The sequence below is a fragment of the Anomalospiza imberbis genome, chromosome 9 (genome assembly GCF_031753505.1).
Source record: "Anomalospiza imberbis isolate Cuckoo-Finch-1a 21T00152 chromosome 9, ASM3175350v1, whole genome shotgun sequence".
Classification (NCBI taxonomy): domain Eukaryota; kingdom Metazoa; phylum Chordata; class Aves; order Passeriformes; family Viduidae; genus Anomalospiza; species Anomalospiza imberbis.
The window spans coordinates 2,765,180-2,783,019 of NC_089689.1; the positions used below are offsets into that span (position 1 = coordinate 2,765,180).

Genomic DNA, 17,840 nt, shown 5'->3' on the forward strand with positions numbered 1-17,840 from the left:
CTACATGTCCCTGCTGAACTGTTACACATTTCTGCTGCGTTCCTCAGGCAGAGGACTCTGCTAGCAGCAAGCAGGAGAGGAGCTGCCATCTGGGACTGCATGTGCTTCCCAGACAGATGGCTGCCTATTCTCGGCGTGTTTTATTTCGAGCAATGGTTCGTACAGCAACAGCGCTAGTGTGAAAATGGGATGTGACAAGATGTGTATTGCTTACACCTTCTGGAAAGTTCAGATAAAACCAAGATGTACAGAATGTAAGAATCAATATAATTAGGTAATTAAGAGAAGCAAAAGCCCCCTGGTTTAATGCTGCATTGTGCTGTGTGTTGTAGGCTGTGTATGTATACATACATACATATGTATGGTTCCACATTTGTGCATGTCCACAATGCAAAACCAGTGAGAAATAATGAATGTATACATCCAGCCATTAAAATAAACAGAGCTACCTGCCCCAGCAGGCGTTTCAGACAGAACTGCTGACAGCCACACACTCTTTCACCATTTTCACAGGGCAGGAAATTCCCTCTGTCGTGCTGGAGCAGGACACAGGGCAAGGTCCTGGTTCTGCCCCTATTCCTCAAACGTTTTTTCCTGCGTTCTGCATTGCAGAACACCAACATCTAGAAATGTCAGCAGAAAGAAGAGCAGCATCACATGCACAAGCTCTCAGTGGCTAAGTTGGGGTCATTGCCTTGCTCTCTGCAGAATCAGGAATTCAGCTCTGGGCAGTATAGGGACACATCCACAGAGAGCTTGACACATTCCCAAGTACATAGGAGTGGTGAAACACAGCTATAAAACCTGTTTCCAAGTTGTTTTGCAGCTCAGGTTGCAATGAAGGTTTGAACCGAACATGTTAAAAGCCACTGGTCACACATATGGAGCCCGCTGGAAGCTGACTTCCCTCCCCCATGGGAGCCCTGAGCAGCTCACAGCCCAACAGCTCCCATCTCCCACACAGAGAAACTCACACAAACTCAAAGAGGAGGAAAAAGATGGCAAGAAAAGAATTCAGGACAAAAGAACCTGTCACCTGGCTGCCCAAAGGCACGGGTTCAGGTGTAATGAGCTTCTGGAAGAGGCTGCTGCTGTGCTCAGGTACATCTGAGGCTGCACCTTCCTCATGTTTCAGGAGCAGCAAGGGTCCATCTCATGTTGCACCATGTGAGACACTGGGACTTAGGCAGAAGAGCAAGTGAAAGAAAAGTATTAGTTGAGCCACATCTCAACATGCAAATCCCAAACAGTGAGGTCCTGTGCTCATGGCCCCAAAGCCCAGCTCCTAGGAAGCTCAAGAAAAGCAGAGATGTCCTCTAAAATAGCAGTGAGGAGACGTGTCTATAATCAAAGTTCATTAAAATGGGCTAATGCAGAGCAGCTGGTGGTGAAAGACCCAAATGGAGTGTAGCATGCTGAGGTTATCAGCATATAAAGTCCCTGCAAAGTTATTATCAGGCAGGCAAGAGAAAATTATGCAGCTCTCCTAAGATTAAACTGCAGGACTGGGACTCAGTGAGGGGAGGGGGGCAGCTAACACAGGATCCTGGGCCTGTGTGCACGAGTGTCCTGTGCAGGGGCACCAAATCATTCCCTGAGGTAAGCTCAGGGATGCACAGCAGGCAAAATTCAGCTGAGGAGCAAGAGATGAGCCAAGCAGGTCAAAGCACCCTGCAGGCAGGGATCCAAGGGTCAGACCAGCAAGTGAAAAGCCTGCCACCTCCACGCCCCCCATAACTAACTCTGAGTCAGCAAATGGGCTTTTGTACTCGCGGGTCCCAAAGTACAGCCAAAAGGACGCTGCGTAGGAACCAGAGCGCGTTCGGGGAGTTTTGGCAACTCTGTCTTTGTATCGCTCTGCAGCTCCCTGGGTGTCTCTCAGAGTGGAACCCTTCAGCCCGGTTCCCGTTAGGTGTAGATGTGATTTCACACTTCTGCCGAGGCAGGCACTCTCTGTGCTGCTGCTGGTTAATTACTGGAGGATGAATCACAGCGCTCAGCAGGGAGGTGGGGCAGGCAGAGTTGGCTGAGCAGGTCTGGAGTGGGGAGGAAAACATCTCCGCATCAGGCGGGCGGGCACACGTGTGCAGGATTCGGGAGGAATAAATTCAGAGAGGAGCCGCAATAAATCTCCCAGCCTGGCCACTGCGGTGGGAGTTTCTTTCCCCCCCCTCCCCGCAACAGGGAAATTCTGCTCTTTCCACGGGGGGTGGGAAGTGGCACAGGGCTGCATTGAAATGTAAATTCACTCAAATTATTAAGCACAAGAGAGCAGCTCCTGCCAGCCCTTTGTTCCGCAGTCAGAATGTGTAATCTAGAAGAATAAATATAGTCAGATATCAGCTAAACAAAGAGACCTGGGGCCATGCATATTCAGCGACCCTCTCCCCCAGGACATCCCTTCCCCCTTTATCTGGGAGGCTCTTTCTGCAGTCAACAATTGTAGATCAAAATGCCCTCATTAACCAGGGCTGAGCTGCAAGCCTCTCGCTGCTTGGTCCTGAGGGTGGGTTCCTTTATTTCTCTCCAGGAGCAGAGGCGTTCCTAGCCCCCGGTTACCTCCGCTGTCCCTTTTCCATCCCGGGGGACAGGGCAGGGCTGTCCCTGAAGCCCATGGGTGCTGCACTCCCGTCAGAGGGATGGGGTGGCTGCGGGACAAAGTCTCAGAGTCCAGCAGCTGTTGTGGCTCCAAAAAACTGTCCCACACTTTGTTGCCACGTCCATCGCTGTTCCAGCCAGGAGAACACCCCCCAGAGAGGCCAGAAGCCACCAAATATACCCAATTCTGCTACCTGGACAGACTGATGACCTGGAGACTCACAGAGATGCTTCTTTAAAAAACACCACCCAGAGAAACCACTTCAAATGGCTTTTTCCCCACAAGCTCCTGACTCCCTGCAGCCACCACAGCAGCTCCAGGTCCAACAGAGACCCGCACTGCAAGTGCACCCTGTGCTGTGGTGACCAAGGATGTCCTACTGCGTCCACTCTCTGGTCACACAGGGCCAGGTGACCACACAGGCACAAAGCCAAGCTGGGAACAGTGGGAGGGACAGCCCCAGCTTCCCAGAGCCCTTCCAGCAGCACTGGGGAGCTGCAAGCCAAGGATTGCCTCTGCCCCAAGCACAGGGAGAGGTGGCTGGAGGGGAATAAAGCACCAGGGGAGGAAAAGAGGGTGCTCTCCCCAGCACCTAAACACAGCTTCTCATCTCCAGTGCTGTCAGTCTCACACCTGTCACTACCACTGAGCCTGCTGCAAGGTTTAAAAATGAGGTGGAGGAGGGGGAAAGAAAAAAAGAAAAAAATCAATTTGGCTGGTTTTGAGTTATATGAATATAATAAACCCTGAGTGTCCTGCTTTTGGATGCAGTTCGTGCTTCCAATAACTCAGCAATATATTCATTAAACAAAGAGAGGTAAAAGCAGCAAGCCATTAAAAATAAAGCACCAGGAGAGGGAAGGCCATGCAGGCTGTAAATATCTTTGACTCTTTTTCAAGCTCCATTTTCTATCCCTGCTCATTCACTAATTGACCTCTGGATCCTGCATCTCAGAACTGTTTCCATCACTGCACTTTGTCCTTCAACCACAGATGCAGCAAAGGATCTCAGGCACTCTCTAAATGCAGAATAACTCACAGACATCCAAAGCAGGAGACAGAGTACATTTCCCTCATTGCCCTGGTGCTGTGCTGCAACACCCCCTGTACAAGGCTGCAAAACCATCAAAGATCAGGTGTCCCAGGTGAAAAAATATGTCCAGTTTTAATCTGTTTATGCACTGGGCACAGACCTTCAGTACAAACACACAAAATCCTACCTTCTGGTGTTTCAGCTTCACTGCACAAAGTCCACCCAGAGCTATGGAGACAGACTCTTCTTTCTGATGCATATGGAGGCGTTCTGGCCACGGGGCACTGCTCCCTTTCCTGGCCCAGGCAGGGCTGAGCTCCACGTGGCAGCCACCTGAGCCTGCTCCAGACTGAGGGACAGCACACACACTGCCACCAAACCACCTGGAAAAGGAGGGTTTCAGCACCACTCTGCAAGTCCTGAAGAGGTTGCTCCTGTCACACCTAGACCCTCCAAGCCTAATTCTAGGATCAGCAGCTTGCCAGAAGGGTGTCTCTGACCCAGCATCTGAAGTTTGGGCTTTAACTCCCCAGTCAAACACTAACTCCAATCACATGCCACAGCAGCGATTCAGAAGACAGCACCTGGCTGGCTCAGCACCCTCCAAAAGCCTCCCTAACAGCTGGGAGAGCTCTCCCACTGGCAGGGAGGGAAGTGGTTACTCAGCAGGAGGCTCAGCTCCATCTCTGCAGCATCTGGTTCTTCTCTGGAGCTCATCACCCTCTGCGTGGTCTCATTTCTTCACAGGTTCCAGCAGCATCTCAGAGCATCACCCAACATGACAGCAAAACAGCAAGTGAGGCTTCCCTCACATTTTCTGTGATTAGCAAAACTGCTTGCTGGGGAAGGCAGGATTCAGTTTGGTGAGGGCACATGGGTTTTCCTGCCCCAAAACCCATATGAGACTTCTCCATTCCTTGCCTGCAGGCACTCAGAATGCCACTTTTCCTCCTTTCTGTGGGATTTAAAAGAGCAGCCTTCTCATGTTCTCAATCCCTCCCAAAGCTCACAGCATATGGCAGTTTGGAAGGAAATTGGGTTAAGAGCATAAGGGCTGTTACAGGAGTTTTGCTAAGAGTACTTAGGCTCTGCAAGGGAAGCCACGGGCAGGGGACAGCCTGGGGATGTCACAGACCCTGCTGGGCCCTGGAGAGCAGAAAGCAGGGCCAGGAACTCTGTATCTCACACCTCTTTGATGAGTTCTTTGCATCCAGTCCCTGCCAGTGCTGAGCAGCAGAAAAAAAGAGCTCCAACAAGCTCCTCTCCCTGTGATCTCTGAGAAAAAGGTGTCCAGTGCAAGGAGGGACAAGGGATGGTGCAGCCCTCTGCTTCAGCTTCACCCCGGCAGTGCTGCAGCCAGAGTGGCAGGAAAGGACGTGGGGGTGCTGCTTTTGGCAAAGCCCAGGTGGCCAAGTGGACCAGTGGCACCTGGGCTGGAGCAGCCACAGTGAGACCAGCAGGCCCAGGGCAGTGATTGTCCCCTGTGCTGAGCACGGGTGAGGCCACACCTCAAACCCTGTGTCCAGCTCTGGGCCCCTCACTGCAAGAAGGACACTGAGGGGCTGGAGCGTGTCCAGAGAAGGGAACGGAGCTGAGGAAGGGTCCGGAGCACCAGGAGAGGCTGAGGGAGCTGGGAGGGCTCAGCCTGGAGAGAAGGAGGCTCAGGGGGAACCTTATCACTCTCTACAACTCCCTGATGGAGGATGTAGCCAGGTGGGGATTGGTCTCTTCTCCCAAGAACAAGCCATAGGAGGAGAGGAGATCCTAAGTCACACCTGAGGAGGTTTAGGTTGGATATTAGGAAAAACCTTTTCAACCAAAGGGCGGTTAGGTACTGAAACAGGGAAGTGATGGAATCGCCAACCCTGAATATATTAAAAAAACATGTGGGTGCAACACTTGTGGACATTGTTTAGTGCTGGATGAGGTCTTAAAAGCCTTTTCCAATCATAATGATGCTCTGATCCTGCAGTTCCTGGAAGTCCTTGTTCTCCACATGGCCCAAGGCGGATGGGAAACTGTCCATGCAACTTCTCCCCTCAGGCACCCCACAGAATATTGGACATGTCTGCTTTTATGGATTTTTCTCCTTCCTCGAGCTGGGCTGGGCTGATTAAAGTCATCCAGGTGCCGAGGACATGCCACAGCTAGCAGCTTTCACTGAACAGCCCATGTTTTAACTACAGATCAGCTAATTTAAAGGAAAGTGCCACTGTCTTCCCCTAATAACCACAGCTTTTCTCTCACTGTGATTTTACAGCGGTGCAAGTTTAGCTGAATATAAATCAGAAGCAAAAGAGAGCAGAATCTGGCCTCAGCTATTTGTATTTTGCCCCCTAAACAAAGCCACATTTGATCAGGGATCTCCTTTCCCACCTACTCATCACAGGCACTAGAAGACATTTTCAGAACAGCGCAGCGCTTGGACAGTTTCACACGAGATTTCTTACACTGTATTTTTCAGGAGAGTCCAAAAGTTCATCAAATGCTCCTTTATCCCCAGACACCCTCTGATCCATGCACAGGTGTGTGAACTCCCACACAGATCTGACACGGAACCGTTAGAGAGGAAAAAAAAATAATTCAGAGTCTCTCAGTTTGACTCATCAGCGAATATTAATTTCTATTGTCATGCAGTTGACTTGTAAATCAACTGGATCATTAACTCAGACCTTTTGTGCAGTAACATTACAAGTTATTTAGACACCACGGTGTTTCCTGCACTCCCACTGCTTTGAACACAGAGTTGTGCTTCCAAGGAAAGAGAGGCTAAACGTGTCCACACAAATCCAGATGATTGTCCACGATGCTGTCCTGGCTGTCCACATTTGCCAAAGTAACCACACCACGTCAAGCTTGCCAGCCAAATAGTGCCTTCTGCTGGAATTGCAGGATTTTGGGATGAATGGCAGTCCTGTTTCTGCCAAGACAAAGGTTTCCACGTGAAGATTACAGGTGTAGGCAAAAGGCTGAAGTTTTAACTAAGGATTTGTGGCCCTGCAGGTTCGGGGAATGAACAAATCTGTATCGATTTACGACGTCAAAAGGCTCAGATCTTGTCTCTTTCATATCTGTAAACAATAAGTATTGTCTATAATAAACCAATTGAGAACAAACTGCTGGAGCTCAGGCTGCTGTGAATACTGAATTAGTGGAGTGATGTGAGGCACAGCCTGTTTACTTCCCAGCTTGTTGCTGCCACAGATGTCCCACCTTGCCAAAGGCTTCTGATTGTCCTCGTGAAGAAAGGCACGAGTATCCACAGTCTCTGCTGGAAGGTCTAATTTGCTTTTTCTCCAGAGAGAAGCTAAAAATCCAAAGCGTTTCCTTCAAACCCAAGGCGTTTCGCTCAAATCCAAGGCGTTTCGCTCAAATCCAAGGCGTTTCCAAGCAGTAAGGAATGCTGGCAATAAGATGTGAATTCACCTGAGCAACTTGCAGCAAGTTCAGAGCTGCGGGATTTTCTGGGGATTCCTAAAAGGGGCTGAGGATTTTCATCCAGCAGCCTGAGGTGGCACAGGGCTGGACACAATGGAGAGGGAAGGTGGCCCTGGAGAGGCGCAGGGGCTCCATTCCCAGTTCAACAGCGACCTCTGCTCTCGGCAGCCTGAAGCACAGGTGTCACCGATCCGCTGGGGCTGGGGACACCTTCAGCCAGATCACCTCGCTCTGTTTTATCTGTGGGGAATAAGGACACATCTTTCACACGTGGGCAGCCACCGTGACCTTCAAATCCCATCAGATGGAGCCCAGGGCTCCACGGCCCCGGCAGTTGTTAAAGCATCCCAGGATTTACCTTTTCCTACTTGGCTGATATTTAAACCAGATGCCAAGAGAGACAAGGACACCTGGTTTCTGAATGGATTGTTTTCAGCGTGCCCCAAGAGGGAATATTGATATATGTGCACTCCCTCACACACACGAGACTTGCATGGAATCTCTGGAACCGAGCCGTGTAACCAAGGCAAACCAAAAGGAAAGTTCAGCTTCTAGACCTACCCCTCAACCCCTTGGGGGCTGGGGGCATTGAGGGGGTGGTGGGACAGCAGAAATTCCATTATAGTCACTGGGATGCCACATACAACAGGTCAGTTTGAGCTCTCCAGCCTGCAGAGCCGTTCCAAATATAGCAAGGGTAAAAGATCTGCCTCAGCTCCTCAAAACAGAGCATCCATCCTTGGCTCTCAGCTCTCCCCCCCCCCTGCTGGTCTCAACTCCCACATCTCAAGATGTGGGGTGTCCAGGACTCTTCTAATTCTTCACAGAACATCAAGCCAGATCCCAGGTCACAGCTGTGAGAGCTCCCCACGCACAGCAGCAGAGGATCCCACAGAAAATCCCACCTGTGCCGTGCCAGGGGTCCAGCACTGCAGACCCTCTGTCAGCAGCAATCAGTGGCAGTCCTCACTCCAGCAATTCAACCAAATTCCACCTGCCCGGTGTGTAGTGACCCGCAGGAGCTGGGATTCCAGCAGAATGTGGTTTCCAGACCCTCTGAGGGTCAGCAGAATAAATGGATAGGGATCCCTGGGAACTGAAGGATGCTTACGAACATGGCAGCACTTCCAGCTGTGCCTCCCCACCCCAATAAACCCACACACAGCAGCCCCTTCTCCCCTCCTCCAAAAAGCCCCAAGCGTTGAAAAAATATATTTTGGGCTAAACTAAGGCAGCAAAGTGAGAATCTCACACCTTGCAAGCTGCAGAGGTATTTTATGAGCTCCCCAAAATATTAATAACAAGCTGAATATCCTAATGCTCTTGGGTAAAGCAGCTTTTAGGACTGCAGTGTCCTCTGTGGGGGAAAGCTCCACTCTGCTCCCTCTTTCTCCATGCCCACTCACACTACTGCAAGTCATTGGGATAATTCTTAGAAAAAGCAGCAAAGAAAATGAAGGTCAGTTTAAAATACCCTCTCAGCTGTAGATTAAAAAAAAAAAAAAATCAAGCTAAAAATAACTGTTTTGAGCAAGACAGAAAAGACAGAAGAGCTATTAAGCAACTTTAAATTGCCCAGCCAAGAGTGTCCAAAGCTTGGACAGAAGCTGGCAGAAAACAGAATAGATCTCTGTAGCTCCTGAGGACTTTGTGTGCTCACCCTACATATAGATAGATATATATTTAAAAAAAACCCAAAACGTTTATAAACATCACCTTAACTGTAAATTAATGTCACCCCCACACACACATATATATTATAAAAACCCCAAAATATTTATAAACATCACCTTAACTATAAATTAATGTTACTCCACATATATATATATATATATGTATTTTTAAAACCCCAAAACTTTTATAAACATCACCTTAACTATAAATTAATGTTACTCCACAAATATATATATAAAACCCCAAAATATTTATCAACATCACCTTAACTATAAATGAATGTATTGGTGTTTGTAGGAAGTATTCACATTACTTTTACAATAATTCACAGTTTTAACAAATAATTCGCACAAAGTCTGTCCGTTTTTCACAGCTTTGTGTATCTTTACTCCTGCTCAGTACAATCCCATTTGTGCTCTCAGGACTGCACCTGCATCCACACCCCATTCACACAGAGCTTCAGAACTCAAAGGCAGGGAGTTCCAACAGATGAAGCTGCAGTTCACCCAAAAAAATATTTATGCACAGACTTCTGTTTGCTTTTAGATACCTTTCTATCCAAAGATCCTACATAACCAAAGTCCTTCCAGGGGGATAGATCAGTAAAAATAGGGATATTAACCCTTCTCTCTGGTTTTGTGCAAGAGATGGTCTGCCAGCTGTTCCTAGGTCAAACATTTTTAACACAAAGAGCACACAGCATCAGTAAATACACAAATTTCTTCTTGGGCAAAACCTGCCCATCACCACCCTGTCACTCCTGTCCCCAAACACAAGGGACATGGCCCTGCTGGGTGCCTGCCCTCCAGGGCAGCCTTGAACTCCAACCAAAGGCCAAAAAGCAAAAGCCTCAGCCTCACTTCAGCCCTTCCCAGCCAAGGTAAGAATGTTCTGCTTCACCACAAGCAGAGGTGGCCGTGCCCTTGTCCCCAGAGCCCTCCTGCTCTCTGATGGGGACAGGTATGGGTGCATTAGCATCAATTCCATTTTCAGCACTTAGAAAAAGTGCTTCATAACTCTCAACTTCATAACTCTTCCCATTTTGTCACTCTTAATATTTATAAGACGTCCAGGAAATGACTGATTTTCCTTCGGACCCCTTGTCATTCACAGTTGCTTATCTCCTGCGTGTAGGGGGCAATCAACAGATTTATAACAGCCCATAAAAGTTGTTACCAAAAGTACAGCTTCTTTGTGTGTGATCATTTCTAATAACTCTCAGGCACGATAGCAATTACTGACAAAAGTCAGCCTCTGTTAATAGAGTTTATCTCAGTTCATCATATATCCTTTGTCAGTGGAAGCATTTTGACAAGCCTGGGGTTAATTAAAACCAAGAAGACAATAAAATACACCTAATCAAACATTACAGGTACAGAAATCAATTAGCAGATTTATGGCACTTTGGAGCCCTCTATAACGTGCAAAATTCAAAGAAACTGTCAGTTCCATCCCCCCCAAGACAGTGTAATTGAATTTCTAATTGAAACTATTTTTCAATAGGTAACACAATCCGCAAAGTTTGATTTGCATTAAAGTGGCATCTGCAAAGGACAGAGGAATCTAAAAAAATAAAGAAATCCCAGGCTGCTCCTGTTATTACCAGCAATAATTATTATTATTGTTTGCATATTTAACATTTTGCTGAAGCCCTTTAGAGTGGCCAAGTCTTTTGCCAAGACAGCTCTAGACACCGAGATTTCTGTAGGAAGAGTTCATTTGGGTGAAAAGGGGGAAGAAGAAGATTCAGGCTGGGCAGAAATGAGAAATCAGGTGAGCAGAAAACAGTTTGGGCCTGGTGATGAGCAGAACAGAGTCCAAGTGGTGATGGTCCATCCTGAGGGGATGGACACTGGCACCCGTGTGTGGCACCGAGCATCCCAGCAGGGAGGGCACAGAGGCACAAGCTGTGTGCTGGAGGATGCTGATGAAAATCTGGGGACATTCAAATACCTTCACTGGGATGTTTGGCTTTTGTCTCTGAGTGCAAATCTTCACGCAGAGCAGTTATTGCCAATCTGGGGGCAGTGGCCACACCCATCTTCACAGAAGCAGCACAGTTCAGCTGGGACAGTTCAGGAGATCACCCAGCTCCAAACTAGATCTCGACAAGAATAACAAAATAGGTTCTAAAAGGCCAGAGAAACAGGGTTGTTCCCCAGAATTTCCCTCTGAAATGCAACGAGACAGAAAGCACAGCTATACTGCCTAATTGCAGTCTATATTATCTATACTTTACACTGCTTCATTTCTTCTGCTGCTTGTAAGACACAGCTAGGAGCTATCTTTCAGTAATTTACTGGAAATGGGAAAGACTAGAAATGAAAAGTCAGGAGAAATGAAGATACAAGGTCAACAGAAAGCTCTCGAGCACTTGCATCTCTTTCAGTGCAGTGAACCAGATTAACCTCTGATTTCAGCACTCTGATATCCAGAATCCAATATAAACAAAAGGATGTTATCCAAAATGAAATATTTGCTGAGCTTGTAGTAAAATGTTCATTACATTTTTTATGTTACACAATGAAACAAAAGAAAAAAATTAAAATTGGCTTTGTTGAAATATTGCAAGTCCAAACTCCATTTAGCTGGGTCCTGCTTTGGGAGAACCTCAGCAGGAATATCAGATTTTAAGAACAACACTGTGGACAAAACACAACAGCAAAGAGAAGAGAATGAATCAACAGCAAAATGGGGCTTTCTGGTGATTTTCTCCTATTTTAATGAAACTGGGCAAATGCACAAGGCTCTCACAATCCACCCAGCTTTGTTCTCCTGCTGTTTCAGCAGCATCTCATCTGGAAGAAAAGCACCTGCAGAGAACACATGCACAGGAGCTTCACAAGGCACCAAACCTTATCCCATAGAGGAAGGGCATTCCCAGGCAGCTGCCTTGGCAGGATAAATCAGCAAGCAAGGCACAGGGATCTTCTCACAGGGAGAGCAGCCACCTGTAATAGTGATGGACTTTGCAGAGGAGAGATTCCCCACCTTACCAAAGGCAGCTTTTCATCTGGATAGCACTTGCTGTGAAATTAAATCCTGGCACATTTGGGAAATGGTCCATGGAGAGGTGATTAATTCTATTAGAGGATGTGGAGGGAACTCATTCTTATTTCCTTTGTTAAGGAACAGAACAGGAGTCCAGAATTCAGACTGTAACAGGGCAGATCCTTGAAATTGTCACTGCCAACCTACACTGCCCACCATTTAAACTGTTCTAGAGGTGCCAGTATGCCCTTTGGAAGGGAATTGATCCCAGAGGGCAAGGAAGCCTCACCTTATCATCAACTCTATGAAGGGAGACATTTTCTGGTTTCATTGGTGCTTGGTTTTTTTGCCTTTTTTTTTTTTTTTTCCTGTTGTGGTTGTTTGTTGTTGGAGTTTTTTCTTATTTTAGTTTCTTTTCCTTCCTCATCTTTCATTCCCTTCCACTACGAGTACATCTTTTTGCTTACCCTGCTCCTCACGCACACTGCTTGTTCCAAAAGAATTGGAGGATTTCTGGCACTGAGAAATCAAAGCTTTCCCCTGGCCATCTCCAGGAACAGCTCTCAGTGCCAGCCCCCACTGGAATTTGCTGCTAAACCAGAATGAAAGAGGAAGCAGGAGTTAAGAGTAAAAGCAGGTGGAGTTGGGGGGCCAAAGAGCACATCCAGAGGGTTCCAGGTGGGCTGATAGGTGAGAATTGAAGGTTGTGATTGAGGTTTTCAGTTTAATTCTCTCCTGCTGCAAGTGAAGTTTAATTTTCTCCCTCTGTAAGGCTTGTCATTACTTATCCCCCAGATCATGATTTCCCAGTTCTTTCCCTGTTCTTGGCTTCTGAAATGCAGGCTGCAAGGCTGGATACACTCTGCCAGCCTTCACCAGGCAGCACAGAGCAGTCATATCTCTCCCCCGACCCCACAACTTGCTCCTGACACTCCTATTAATGCTTCCAGGAACAAGATTTCTGTTTAAAGGCTCATCACTGACTCACTTGTCTGTGATTCACTCTGCAGCCAAACCCTTCCCTGCAGTACTGCTTGCCTAGGCAGCTGTTTCTCATTTTTTTAATCAGATGTTTCCTCCCTAAAGGTAGCATTTGTCATGAATTTCATCTTATTGATTTCTAACCATTCCTGCTGTATAGATAATATTGAACTCAAAGCCTTCTCTGCTGGTAAACTCACACCTCACAGCATCTTCCTGAGGCATTGCAAAGGATTATTTCCTGTATGAGCCAAGGTATTCATGCAGGAGAACTGAACTCAGTGCAGGGAATTTGCAGGACTAGGGGAAATTTGTTTTTATAATTAAAAAAAAATTAAAAATCACTTCTTGACAGTAAGCCAAGGGCAACTGCTCTTTGAGAAATGTTCTTCCAATAAATAAGTGTGATCCCACTTGCTAAGCAAATTCAGTTTATGCTGATTTTACAGTGGTGTCCTCAAGGAGAACAACTGCAGTCAATAGAGGCATTGCACCAACTGCCCCTTCCCTCACCCACCCAGCAGCCATGCAGCCCAGAGGAAAGATCCCCTTTGGATGATCCCCAGTCCAAGGAGAGAGGCCCAAAATCCTTCCTTGTCCCACCCAACTGATAATAACTTGATCCTTCCAATCTGGAATTTCACAAGCCTTCAGAATCCCGATGGTGCAGACCTTTCCACACCCCAACCACCACATTCCAACCCAGACAAAAACTCTGGGTTTTAACTTGATTTCATAGAGCACAGCCTGGTTTGGGTTGGAAGGGACCTGGAAGGATCATCCATGGCAAGGACACCTTCCACTATCCCAGGCTGCTCCAAGCCGTGCCCAGCCTGGCCAGGGATGGAGCAGCCACAGCTTCCCTGGGCAACCTGTGCCAGAGCCTCCCTACCCTCACAGGGAAGAATTTCTTCCTAACATCCAATCTAAACCCTCCTTTCTCTCAGTTTAAAGCCATCTGACAGCAGCACAGAGTGCCAGCACAGCAAACCCTGACCAGCTGACACATCTCCACTGATACAGGGCAGGACAGCTCAGACAGAGCCAACACGTGCTCCGCAATATGTTCACTGCTGGTTTAGAGCAGCAGATTACACCAATGCCCCATTCAGAAGATGTCAGGCTGTGCTGGCACATGGTCACAATGTGTTGTTACATGGTAATTTTCCCCTCAGCCCAAATATCTCTAGCTTGCATTCTGGCCAGCCACTGCAAGGTAATCCCAGGCAGAAAGAAAAAAAAAAAATCCCAAATTTGTTCCCTACTGAGTCTGTGTCTAACATAAATCTGTCTCATTTTTTCCCACTTGTATTTCAGCTTTTTGCCTGGCTGCAAGGAGACAGTGGTATAAATTAAAAAATGCTTTCCTAACACCAACTGCAAATTCACCTGTCTCCTCAGTGCTGATACATTTTCCTTCAAAAGTTTGCATGCTTTGACATCTTTGCAGTCCCTCCATGTTCCTGCTGCTGTTTCTCAGCAATAGATAAGAAAACTTCAAAACCTTGCTCTGCAATAATGAGATTCAAAAGAAAAGATTTTTTTCCCAATCTTTCTACATAAAAAAGGCCTGAATCAGAGCCCAGCAGTGCACAAATATTACTCATGTCATTGACACTAAGAAAAGGGGAGCTGTGAATAAAAAATGTTAAAAATGAACACAAGGAGCATTGTTTGCATATCAGAAAAATTAATCTACATAGAGAAGTGTAAGAGCCTGCAATTCAGAAAGCGAAGAATTAGGACAGCCCAGCTGAGAATAATTTTCTAGCCAGTTAATTTAATTGCATAAATCATTCCTTTGTTAGCAATAAAGAGATATAATTAAAATGAGATTGCTTCTCATTTCTATTCTCTGGAAACTAAAGGAATTGATTTTGGGGAAAGCATTCTTCCAAATACCAGATCGGCAAATTACATTTACCTTTTTAGAAAGGCGAAATTATTTTGCAATAATATCATGGAGGGTTTAATTAATTATAGATCTGCCATATGATCTTAAAGAAATAATTTACTCAATGCCCACGGAACAGAAGTTTGTAAGTGCGTGCATCCCTCTGATAGATGGTGTGCAGATTTTTACAAACAGGTCACAGGTTGAACAGGTGGCTGTCAGGAGAAATAAGAGGAAATATAATAAATGTTTAAAGATAGGGGATGGTTTGTGAAGAGATGATAAAGCACTGCTTCCTATTTATTGGCACATACCTGGATTACTGGTCTTTGAACCCCTCTGAATTGGTTTTCTTTTAAATATGGTAATGATGGCTGTTTTCTATTCACAAATCTTCAGGGCTCAATAAGCAGTAACAGGTTAATAACAGAACAACAGTCAGAGAGGAAAAAAAAAAAAAACAAAACCATAAAGTCCACCAATTAAACAGACTATTGCTTTTGCTGAATATTGCAGGGGTTGGCCACTGCCAGGCCCCTAACAGGGCTGTAACAAACAAAACAGACAGAAGAATTTCTACCCTGGGAGGGTGGGCAGGCCCTGGCACAGGGTGCCCAGAGCAGCTGTGGCTGCCCCTGGATCCCTGGCAGTGCCCAAGGCCAGGCTGGACAGGGCTTGGAGCAGCCTGGGACAGTGGGAGGTGTCCCTGCCATGGCAGGGGCGTTGGAACAAGATGAGCTTTTAGGTGCCTTCCAACCCAAACCATTCCCTGATTCTATGACAATATACTCAGCATCCTTTGGGATCCCTGTCTTTCTCTTACCACCCTCTCTTTGTAACTACTTACCATGCAGGAGACCCCAGAAACTGAGAAAGCTCTGCCTCTTCCATCCCATCCCCCCCCTCCAAGGGCAGCCCCTCTTGCAAAGCCTGCTCAGGAGGCAGGGAACAGAATCCATTTCCTCTCTGCTGTACCAGGATGGGGTCTCACATCCACTCTCTCCACTTCTCTCCCCAAAACAGACATTTCTTTCCACATTTTTGAGAGCAGTAGCCATCTCACGAACATTTGTGGTGCTGCCCACTCTCTCAGTTGTCCTTTTTGTCAGGCAAAAGCTGCCACCCTTCCACCTTCCTCCACAAGAATCTCCCCTGCCACCAAGGATTCCCACTCCCCACAGCTGGGGCTCTTCAGCAAGCAGAACACCAGGTACAAATTAGAGTCAGGTACAAATTAGGGTCAGGCTGCTTTGATGAACTCTCAAACAGTCACGGAAAGTCTTCCACAGATCTCAGGCAGAGGCTGCCCAGGATCAGCACTCCTGGTGAGTCCTCCCTGCACACAAAAGGTGCCTCTGCCTCATAAAGCTCTTCCTTTTCTGTGTGCTTTGGAGCAGAACAGGAGCAGCCTTGGCTCAGGAATATCATTCCCCATGGAGACCACGGTGGTGGAGTGACAGCACACCCATCAGCAGGGACTGTGCTGTGCAGAGACAGGTAAGGCAAGAAAGAGGCTCTGCATGCAAGAGTTAAACAGCAGATAGATCAGATCTCATCAGCTGAGTTTTCCAGGAAAAGCATTGTGTTGCTATGGAAACCCCAACATAACCTGGGTTTTCCCTCCTTTTGTTTGTTCATTTTCTGCAAACACTGGCCTCTCCCAGTCCTCCCCAGGTGGACTTGCAGCTTGCAAAAACAGTGATTTTCCACCCCCACCTCTTTGCAAGTGCATTTTTCAGTGATTGCCTTTCTCAACAGCACTGTCCCAGCCTGCAGACTCTCCCTTTGCAGTAAGGATTGTTTGATGTGCTACCCATTAGAAACTCGACTCCTGAACACCTTGCTGTCTTTTCTTCCTGGGGAAAAGGTGACAAAAGCCTCATGGTAATAAAACTTTTCGGTGAAAAATCACACAGGAACTCCTGCAACTGCAACTTTATCTTGTCACGTAGTTTCTCCATTTACAGCATCTCAAGAAACAGCATTTCCTTCAGAAAAAAGGAATTTTGCAGGCTACAAGAATTTGGATGTTCAGCTCCAAGTTTTCTTTGGTCTTATCCTCAGGTACCTCCAGCCATTTATTTTACTGTATGGTAGTAAGGATTGCCTCTAATGAGCCTGATGGAAACATCAAGAGAATCTTTCCAAAATGTACCCTAGATACAAGACCCCTCAACACACAGCTGCATTTATCAGCCACATTTCTTTGCTCTGCACCTCAAAACCTCGTGATTTACACACACTTGAGCCTTTCACCCTCCCTCCTAATTCCCCTGCACAAATAACAGGGAATAGACTCCCAAGTGCAGGCTCCTTCTCCAGAGTAGCTCCTACTTTGGCAGCATCGAGGGTCATATCCTTAGATGGAAATATATGTCAGTAAGTTTGGACTTGTAGCTTACCTGCTCCTGGCTAGTCCTAGAATATATGAGTGCTGAAAAGCTGTTATCCTGAAGCTGAAGATTCAGCAGGTTTTCCTTTGGCTTCCTCAGCACAGCTGTGGCAGGAATGGAACATGAATCCAGGGCCACTCTCCGTGCCAACATCCCCACCAAGTGGCCAGCACACCACCAAGGGAAGGGCTTCTTCCAGCTCGTCCCACTGCCCCAGCAGCTGAAAATATGAAAATACAAACCTGGCTCACCCACTCTCACCCAAAACCTATGAAATCTGACTTTGGAGACAGCTCTGAAGATCTTTCCAGCCACGCTCTGGAGTAAAGTCAAGAGAGGAGTAATGAAGAGATTTCCTTCCATCCCTTAAAAGGTGTCCTATTAACCCATTTCCCACCTCGGCCACTATTATTTTTTCTGCTTGCAGAATTTAAAACCTTGTGTACAGATTAATGTTAATAACTTCATACATTTCAAACAAGTGTGGCCAGCCCAAGCAGTGTGATGCAAACTTGCTACAAGCTTTATGTTGAATATGAAATACTAAAGTACATGCAAAAAAAAAAAAATCTTAAACTACACTTCTAAAGAGTAGCTAAAGCAGAAAGATTAGGGAAAAAAAAAACAAAAAAAAAAAGAAAATTTTGACTAACACTGCCCTCTTGAGGGAAAGGGAGCTGTATTGCCTCAGCAAAATCATTCTCCCTTCTCTGCTCTCCAGGCCACACTAAACTCCCCCCAGTGCCTTGCCATATGGTTCAAGGTGGGTAGGAGTTTTTGACAAGCAGCAGTAGGAATCGATTCCCACCTAGGAATCGATTATCCCTAGATAAATCA

At 46.7% G+C, this 17,840-nt stretch overlaps 1 long non-coding RNA gene across 1 annotated transcript; it reads right to left on the bottom strand.

The window, feature by feature from the left end:
• Positions 1-2,167: 2,167 nt before the first annotated feature.
• LOC137479093 (uncharacterized) lies at positions 2,168-4,142 on the bottom strand. The gene is made up of 2 exons (XR_011001961.1): positions 3,820-4,142; positions 2,168-2,314 (listed from the first exon to the last, which is right to left on the bottom strand). It is a non-coding gene; the product is annotated as an uncharacterized lncRNA (long non-coding RNA).
• Positions 4,143-17,840: the final 13,698 nt, after the last annotated feature.